The 9,154-nt window shown below is 43.5% G+C and overlaps 1 non-coding gene across 1 annotated transcript; it reads right to left on the minus strand.

The window, feature by feature from the left end:
* Positions 1-8,262: 8,262 nt before the first annotated feature.
* LOC143405287 (U6 spliceosomal RNA) lies at positions 8,263-8,367 on the minus strand. The gene has a single exon (XR_013092008.1). It is a non-coding gene; the product is annotated as a U6 spliceosomal RNA (small nuclear RNA).
* Positions 8,368-9,154: the final 787 nt, after the last annotated feature.

The raw sequence follows: 9,154 nt of genomic DNA on the forward strand, positions 1-9,154 counted from the left end.
CAGAGGACTTGCCTAGCATGCATGAGGCCCTCCCTGGGTTCCAACCCAGCACCACAAAAAAGAAAAAGAAACTTATATTCAACAGGAGAAGTCAGGTAATGAAAACAAAAAAAGAAAGATTCATCTTTGGATTTTTTTTAACTTCTTAAAAAATGTAAAACCCATTCTTAACGTTAAAACCATACAGAAGCAGGCTGCATCAGATTCGGCCTGGCTATACTTTTCTGACTCCTGGTATAGACTCCCACTTACCAAGACTGGTCTAGCTGCTACAAAAAATCAATGCTGAGCCCCTATACTATTCCTCATAACCTGTTGCAACTGGCCCTTGTCACCAGAAAGAGGTAGAATTATTGTTCTATTTTGGGAACTATCTTTACCCTTGGCCAACTGCACAGCAGGGGATGAGGACGGAAACTCTGGCCTGAGAAGGAAATAAGGGAAGCAAAACTTCTCTCTCAGGGTGTCCAGCTGGTTCTAGAAATCAAACTGACATTAGACAGCTAAATAGGAGAAAAGCACACAATTTTTTACATAAACATAGGCGCCTCCACAATATAGATTTCTCCTACCCTTGACCCCCACCTCAAGTGAGAAGAATGTTTCTTTCCTCCTACTTCAGGAAGCCATCTTTCATACCAGAGTTTCCTCTCTGGCTTTGAGGGAAGGTCAGAGAGCCCCACCTGCACCTGATGCTTTTCAAGGGCATTTAGCTCAAAATAAACCTTATGCAAAACAGACATTTTTGGGGTGGCATATCCTACCACTTCCAAGGCATGGTGACCAGGAGCTCCCACCACTACCAAGTAAGACATCAAGATTCACAGGAGTGCCAGGCACAGTGGCCCACACCTGTAATCCCAGCAGCTCAGGAGGCTGAGGCAGGAGGATCATGAGTTCATAAGCCAGGCTCAGCAACTTAATAAGGCCCTAAGCAACTCAGTGAGACCCTGTCTCTAAATAAAATACAAAACAGGGCTGGGGATGTGGCTCAGTGGCTGAGTGTTCCTGAGTTCAATTCCCGGTACCCCTCCCCGCAAGAAAGAGATTCATAGGAGTGACAGGAAGAGTGAGGATAATGGAGAACTGAGAGGATGAATACCAGTTGTGATCTGAGACCAAGGGCAGCTATGGGGACTCCCTTCCAGGAGAGACTCATGGGAGCCCTGGAAGAACTGCTCCCCAATCATAAAGAGAAGTGGACCTGCATGGAGCAAGGCGTGAATTCTGGCTGCCTCTTAGGTCTCCCTTCAATTAGAGCCTGACCAGGAGGTGTGTAGTCAGCTAAGAGCACTGCTGCAGCATCTTTGGGGTCCCCGGGCACATGTGGACTGGGGCTATGCTCCTGTCAGGCAGCCCAGCCAAAGATTGAGGGGGTACTGGGCCTGGCATTCCTACCCAGCCTAGGACTCCTCACTGGGTGAGCTTCGCTGAGGGCTGCCTCTGAGTTGGTGAAACCTCCTGAGAGCTGTACCAAACCCTGAGCGTCCTGCACACTCTTCCTTCCTCCCCTCCTCTCACAGGTCACATCTGGTCTGAAGATCTTCCCTCCTGTCTCCTGTTCCCTTTCCCCTTTTTTTTCATGGGCACGAACCTCAGTAGGTCTCCAGAATTTCTCGCTCCCTCTGGGTAACTGCTTCCCAGAGGACTCACCACCACACAACCTGGTAACTCCACCTCTAGATATTTACCCAGGAGAAAGGAAAGTAGGAATCCACAAAAAGACTGCAAGGCCGTAATGAGAAGCTTCATTCACAGCCCCAAACTGCAGACAATCCAAATGTCCAGTAAGAGGTGAGAGGATAAACAAACTGGAACACAGCCAAATGCATCAGTCAGATTCCCCAGAGAAACAGAACCAGCAGAATGTAGAGATAGACATAAAGAGATTTATTATAAAGCCAGGTTCAGTGGTGCACACCTGTAATCCCAGAGACTTGGGAGGCTGGGGCAAGAGGATCCTAAGTTGGAGGCCAGCTTCAGCAACTTAATGAGACTCTGGGCAACTTAGACCTTGTCTCAAAATAAATAAGAAGGGTCGGCAATGTAGCTCAGTGGTAAAGTATTCCTGAGTTCAATCCCCAACACCAGAAGAAAACATGAGAAAGGAAAAGATTTATTACAAGAAATGGCTCATGCATTTATGGAGGCAGAGAATTCCCGAGATCTGAAGACAGACCCAGGGGAACCATGGTGTGGTTCTTGTCTAAGGACAGTAGACTCTCAGCTCAGATAGTCAGAGTTCCCCTTTCTCAGCTCTTTTATTCTATTCAGGTCTTCACTGATTGGATGGGGGTGACTCTCTTCCACTGATTCTAATGTTAATGTCCTCCAAAAACACCCTCAAAGACAGAGAGAAATGTTTCACCAAATGTCTGGGAACCCCAGGGCCAGCCAAGTTGACACATATAATTAACCACCTCTCTATACATTGGACCACTTGGCAGTGGAATAAATTAAATGAATTACAGATATGTGCAGATCAATGGATGGATCTTATGCATGTGCTGAGCAAAACTCAAAAGAACAAAAATACTGTATGATTTCATACATACAAAATGTCATGAAAGGTAAAAAAAAAAAATAACATAATAAATGAAAGTATATTTGTTGTTCCTTGGGGCCACAAGTAGAAGGGAAATTGAGTGGGACATAACACAGAGCAACTTCTGGGGCAACAGGAATATCCCACATTGCATTAGGTTTGGTGGACTGGTTTGTAATCCCAGCTGCTGGGGAGACTGAGGCAGGAGGATCACAAATTGGAGGCCAGCTTGTGCAACTTAGTGAGACACTGTTTCAAAATAAAATTTTTCAAAGGACTGAAGTTATAACTCAGTGGTGGAGCACTTGCCTAGCATGTTCGAGGCTCTCGGCCCAATCCCAGTGTAGGGGAAAAAAAATCCTTATTTTTATCAAGATAGCTTTTACCCAGGTATAGAAATTTCAAAACTCTTTGAAAGGTATGCTTGAAATGTGTGCAAGCTGTCATATGCAAACTACAGTTCAATAAACTTAATGTTAAAATATCTAATTTTAACTAAACTCATCACAAAATGTTTAAGGGCCTTTACAAATTTTCTTCAAAGAAGCTGTAGTTTGAAGTCAACATGAATATGTAGTTCCAACAACTGGCTGCCAGTTGTCCCAGAACAAACTCTCCTACACAGTGGTGTAGAGCTGGGGTGTGTCCCTCCCTTTTCTGGGATCCTATTTCCTTGTCTCTAAAGGTGGGGGGGCGGGCCGGGGATGTGGCTCAGGCGGTAGCGTGCTCGCCTGGCATGCATGTGGCCCGGGTTCAATCCTCAGCACCACAAAGATGTTGTGTCCGCCGAAAACTAAAAAATAAATATTAAAATTCTCTCTCTCTCTCTCTCTCTCTCTCTCTGTCCCCCTCTCTCTCTAAAAAAATAAATAAATAAAGGGGGTTGGGGGGCTTGAACTAGATCCCTGGCCTTTTGGACTACAGAAGGTCCCAAACAGGTATGGGAGGAAGGCTTCCCAGGGATGGCTTTATATATTTGGTTTCTGATAAGAATTTATATAAACAAGCTCTGTGGCTTAGAAAACGACTAAACAGGGTGACCTCTAAAGCCACATTCTATGACTTCTCTGCCGTTGGCTTGGGCTTTTATTGCACAATACAAGTTGTTACATGTCAGCCTAGATAACCAGCCTCAAAGGAACAGTACCCCTTGGCAATTCTGTAATATCTTTTAGGACAAAAGTTCTTGCCCTTTTTTCCAGCCCCGCCCATTCTCTAAACCCTCCCTAATCCACTTTTTAGGAAGACCAGGGAGACTTTTCAGGGCAAGTCAGAATCAAGCTCCAAAATCAGATTATCTTGCTCCACCTGGGTTCTAGCACTTTGGAGCTGGGAGCCATGGCTCTAGGTTTTTTTGGGTTTTTTTTTTTGGGGGGGGGGGCAGGAAAGTCCTGGGGATTGCATTTAGGGGCTCTCGACCACTGAGCCACATCCCCAGCCCTGTTTTGTGTTTTATTTAGAGACAGGGTCTCACTGAATTGCTTAGAGCCTTGCCATTGCTGAGGCTGGCTTTGAACTCAGGATCCTCCTGAACTGCTGGGATTATAGGTGTGCCCACCAGCACCTGGCCTGGCTGCGTATTTTTTGCTCATGGAAGTGACCCAGAAGAGAAGGGAAATCAATGATGCAGAAGAAAGAGTAGCTTAAGGGGCAAATGCTGGGGAAGCAGTTGGCCTTCCATGTCAGGGACAGTCCCTCTCTGCAAGAAATGGACAGGCAGAGGACGAGGGGCTCCGGCCCTGGGGGTGCTGTTGGTGGCAGCAACAGGAGCTCCTCTGCCCCTGTTTCTATTTTCTTGATGAATTTAGCTGAGAATGAAGAGGATGCAGAGAGTGTTGGAAGTCTGAGGCTAGAAAGAAAGGGAAACAGGAGTGATTGGACTAGGGAAATGCCCCAGAACCTTCCGGCTGTGCTGAAAAGTGAGAGGCCAGTTCCTGTGATGTGGGTTTTCTCAGGCTGGAGACAGGCAGGAAGACAGTGGTGTGACAGGATGAAGCTTTGCTGGGGCAGGGCCACCCAGGGACGTGGGAAGTCAGGGAGTGCAGGACCTTGGCTAGGAAGCCATCATGGCCCCTGCGGTCTAAGCTGGATACCAGGGAGGTGAGCACTTGAGTTTGACTTCCCTGCTCCTGCTGTCAGGGAAGGGGAAGTCAGTGAAACTTGAATTTTTGTGTTTGTTTGTGTTTGTTTGGGCCTAGTGGCACTCATAAAAGGAACAGATGCCTTTCAGTAAACCCAAGACAATCCTTTGTATTTGACCTGTGGTTACCCTCTGAGGTTGGATCCTAATCACATAGGCAGTTTAGCGGTATTAAAACTAACCATATTAAAATTGGTGAGTGAGTGGAGCACAGTGGCATCCACCTGTAATCCCAGCAACTCAGGAAGCTGAGGAAGGAGGATTGCAGGTCTGAGGCTAGCCTCAGCTACTGAGCAAGAACCTCAGCATCTTAGTGAGACTCTATCTCCAAATAAATAAAAATCAAAAGGACTGAGATGTATCTACCTCTGTGGAAGAGCATCCCTGGGTTCAATTCCAAGTACTGGGGAGGAAAATGGCAAAGTGAACTATGAACTATGGAAACCTAATTTAAATAACGTGTTTACCAATAACACGTTCTTTAAAAAAAAAAAAAAAAGAGAGAGAGAGAGAGAGAGAGAGAGAGAGAGAGAATTTTAATATGTATTTCTTAGTTTTCGGCGGACACAACATCCTTGTTTGTATGTGGTGCTGAGAATCTAACCCCGGGCCGCACACATGCCAGGCAAGCGCGCTACCGCTTGAGCCACATCCCAGCCCAAATAACAGGTTCTTTGCTGATGCGAACACACCTTGAAAACACAGGAAATCTCTTATCTTTTATTCCCTGAACCTTATATATTATCAGAAAGCTTCATAGTGTCTTTTTTTTTTTTTTAGAGATTTTTTTTTTAATATTTATTTTTTAGTTTTTGGTGGACACAATATCCTTGTTTTTGTATGTGGTGCTGAGGATCGAACCCGGGCCGCACACATGCCAGGCGAGCGCGCCACCGCCTGAGCCACATCCCCAGCCCCGCTTCATAGTGTCTTGAAGACTTTTTTTCTTCTTTATAATGAAGTTATAGTTCCTACTGCAAAGTAGTGAAGATTAAATGAGACAATGCAGATAAGATAGTCAACACAGTATTTGGTATGTTGTTAGTTCTTATTCAATGTTACCTTTTATCATCATCATCCCCATTTCTATGTAAGTCAACTATAGAAGCATGGCATGAAATGTACCCTTTTAGTCTGCTCAAAAAATCCTCCCCTTCTTTCCTCCTGCTAATAAGCAGAACTTTGATTTTGTTGAGGGTAACAGTGGTTAGCTTCTCTTGAGAATAAACTGGGTCATGAGGCTCAGTTCTGGCCAATAAAGTATAAGCAGGAATTGTTGGTGTTCCTTATATATAAGGGGTATATGGTGACTGAGCTACCATGTACCTTTTGCACCCTGTTCCTATTCTTTCTCTTTTCCTGGGATATAGATGTGACACTTGCAGCTCCAGTAGCTATCTTGTGACAACAAGGCAATCTGAATATAAACGCCAGAACAGAGCTGATGAAGACAAAACAGAAGCTTGGATGGAGACTGGACACTTACCATATACTAGTGCTGCCATACCAGTCTTGAACTCTATTTCTGATTTCTCATTATTCAAAAATGAACAAACAAACAAACAAATAAATCTATCTCCTAATTTTATTTAGACCTGTTTTCTCTTCTATAAGATAAAAAGAATAACAATAATCTAGCTTAAAATTTGTTGTGAGGATTAAATGGGCTAATATATGTGACTTAAAAAAAACAAGGCCGTGTACAGTGGTGCACACCTGTAATTCCAGCAACTCAGAAGGCTGAGGCAGGAGGATCTCAAGCTTGAGGTCAGCCTCAGCAACTTAGTGAAGCCCTAAACAACTTAGGGTGAAATAAAAAATATAAAGTTCTGAGGATGATGGGCTGGAGATGTGGCTCAAGCGGTAGCGCGCTTGCCTGGCATGCGTGCGGCCCAGGTTCGATCCTCAGCACCACATACAAACAAAGATGTTATGTCCGCCGAAAACTTAAAAAATAAATATTAAAATTCTCTCTCTCTCTCTCTCTCTCTCTCTCTCTTAAAAAAAAAAAAAAAAAAAAAAAGTTCTGAGGATGTGGCTCAGTAGTAAAGTACCCTTGGGTTCAATCCCCAGTACCAAATAAGTAAATAAATAAGGAAGGGTCAAGCACAGTGGTACGTGTCTATGTTCCATTGACCTGGAAGGCTGAGGCAGGAGGATCACTTGAGTTAAACCTAGCTTGGGCAGCAGAGCAAGACATTCTCCTTCTTATTTTTTGGAGTGCTGAGAATGGAAGCCAGGGCCCAATGCATACTAGACAAGCACTCTACCACTGGGCTACAATCCTTGCCTCTTAAAATAACAATAACTGAAAGCTATGAACAGGATGGCCTCCAAAGCCATAGCCCCCCACTACATCTTGGATCGCCATCCTCGCCCTTTGGTAGAAAAATGCCTGGCATCTATGTTACCGGCTGGGTGGTTTCTCAAGTTCTTCATCAGAAGAATCGGATAAAGATCCATTCCCCATAGGACAGACTCTTCATTGGGATTTCTTGTTTGTTAGAGAAAAGAGACACAGCATTGACCTTGAACGTGTCTAGATAATTCTGGACAAAGAAGGGAGCTGGTTTTTCTTGCTGTGTGAGGACTGCTGGGGTGGGCTGGAGTCTAGAGATTCTAATTGGCTTTGGGCACGTTTTCTAATGCAGGTCCTAGGCAAGTATAATTTCATACTTGTCTAGTATGCATGGAGAGAGAGGGGGTCCATCCGGAGGGGCATAGTCTGTCTTTGCCCTGTGATAAGGATGTGTCGCTGCAACTGCTAAGAGAACACATAGTTGGGGCGAGGAAGAAAATGCAAGTCGTGCCATCAAGAAGTGAAGGGCCCTAGGAATGTGCTGTGTTGGTGGCCTTTTTCTGTCCTTTGTGTTGTTCGTTGGAGGGTCATGGCAAGGGCATTCTGGCCTCCATGGTGCACCTGGCTTCTGAGGCTCATGGGCTGAGAGTGAGAAGGGAGGGAGGGGTACTCCAGGAGGGAGGGGTACCCCTCTCTCTTAGTAACTGGCAGCTAGTAGCTAAGGTCCTGAGGTGCATTCGCCCTTGGAAGGAGCTGTGTCCTTTAGTTCTCCGTGTTAGCTAACAGGATCAAGACTATTATTATTCCAGGATTTTGTTGCTAGCAATTGAACTCAATTGATAGTTGATACAGCCACTATGAACCCATTATCTCCCATTGTCCCATTTAAGGAACACCTAAAAACTTAAATTAAGCAACAAATTTACCACTTATGGTTACTTTGAAGTAACCTCGGTTTTAGAATTCTGTTGTTTAGAAAAAAGTAATAGGTGAATGATTAGCGATAATTAATAACAGCAATAAAATTGATAACCATAGTCATATTAATAATTAATGATTACTTAATAATTATATCAATGAACATTATATCATTAATATTAGTGATGATGAATTATACAATAAGCTGCAGGCTATAATTTCAAATGTATTTTAATTTACCTGTATCAATGCCATTGAACTATTCATAGAATTTAAAACTTGGGACTTAGGGGCTAAAAATTATATTTATTAAACCATTTAATGGCCAGGGAAGATATTTTTCTTTTCATCTTTTTATTGAAAAATATGGGACACTTCTAGAATTTGCCATCAACCTTGGGTAGGAGCTATGCTAATCTTCTCTGTATATTCCAACTTTAGTGTATGTACTGCTGAAGTAAGCACGGGAAGACAATTTTTATAAATATGGTTGGGGAAAACGATAAAACTGTACATGTAGTTTGATTTGAATTTTAACAATTATGTAAGTGTACAGAAATACATCAAAAACACATAATGGTAATTAGCTCTGCAAATATGATCACAGGTGATTTTCTTTTTCTTTAAATTTTTCATTCCTTCTGGGCACAGTGGCACACACCTGTAGTGCCAGAACTCAGGAGACTGAAGCAGGATTGCAGATTCGAAGCCAGCCTCAGCAACTTAGCATAGGCCCTCAGCAATTTAGCAAGACCCTGTCTCAAAAAAATATTTAAAAGTAATAATAATATAAAGGGCTGGGGATGTAGCTCTGGGGTAAAGCACCCCTGGTTTAATTCCCAGTACCAGAGGAAAAAAAAATTGTTTTTAATTCCCCAAATCTTAACAATAACCATATAATACTTATAACTAGGAAAAATCTTATTTTGAGACTCAGAGCATCACTAAGTTGCTGAGGCTGGCTTTGAACTTGAGATCCTGCTGTCTCAGTCTCCAGAGCCACTGCCATTACAGGTATGCGCCACCACATCCAGCTACAAGTCTGTTTCCTTGCCACTAAAAAACATGTAACGAAATACCAGAGAAGATTAGCTCAGCAAGCCCTTCCTGACAGCCCTCTGTTTTAGAAGTTAAAAACAAAACAAACAAACCCATTACCATTTCCTTCATATCAATCTGCAACTACTTTAGTTGTTTACCTGCTTATTTTCGGTTATCTATCCCCTAGAAACATAAGTTGCATGCTGTTTAT

This window comes from Callospermophilus lateralis, chromosome 7 (assembly GCF_048772815.1).
Source record: "Callospermophilus lateralis isolate mCalLat2 chromosome 7, mCalLat2.hap1, whole genome shotgun sequence".
NCBI classification, from domain to species: Eukaryota; Metazoa; Chordata; class Mammalia; order Rodentia; family Sciuridae; genus Callospermophilus; species Callospermophilus lateralis.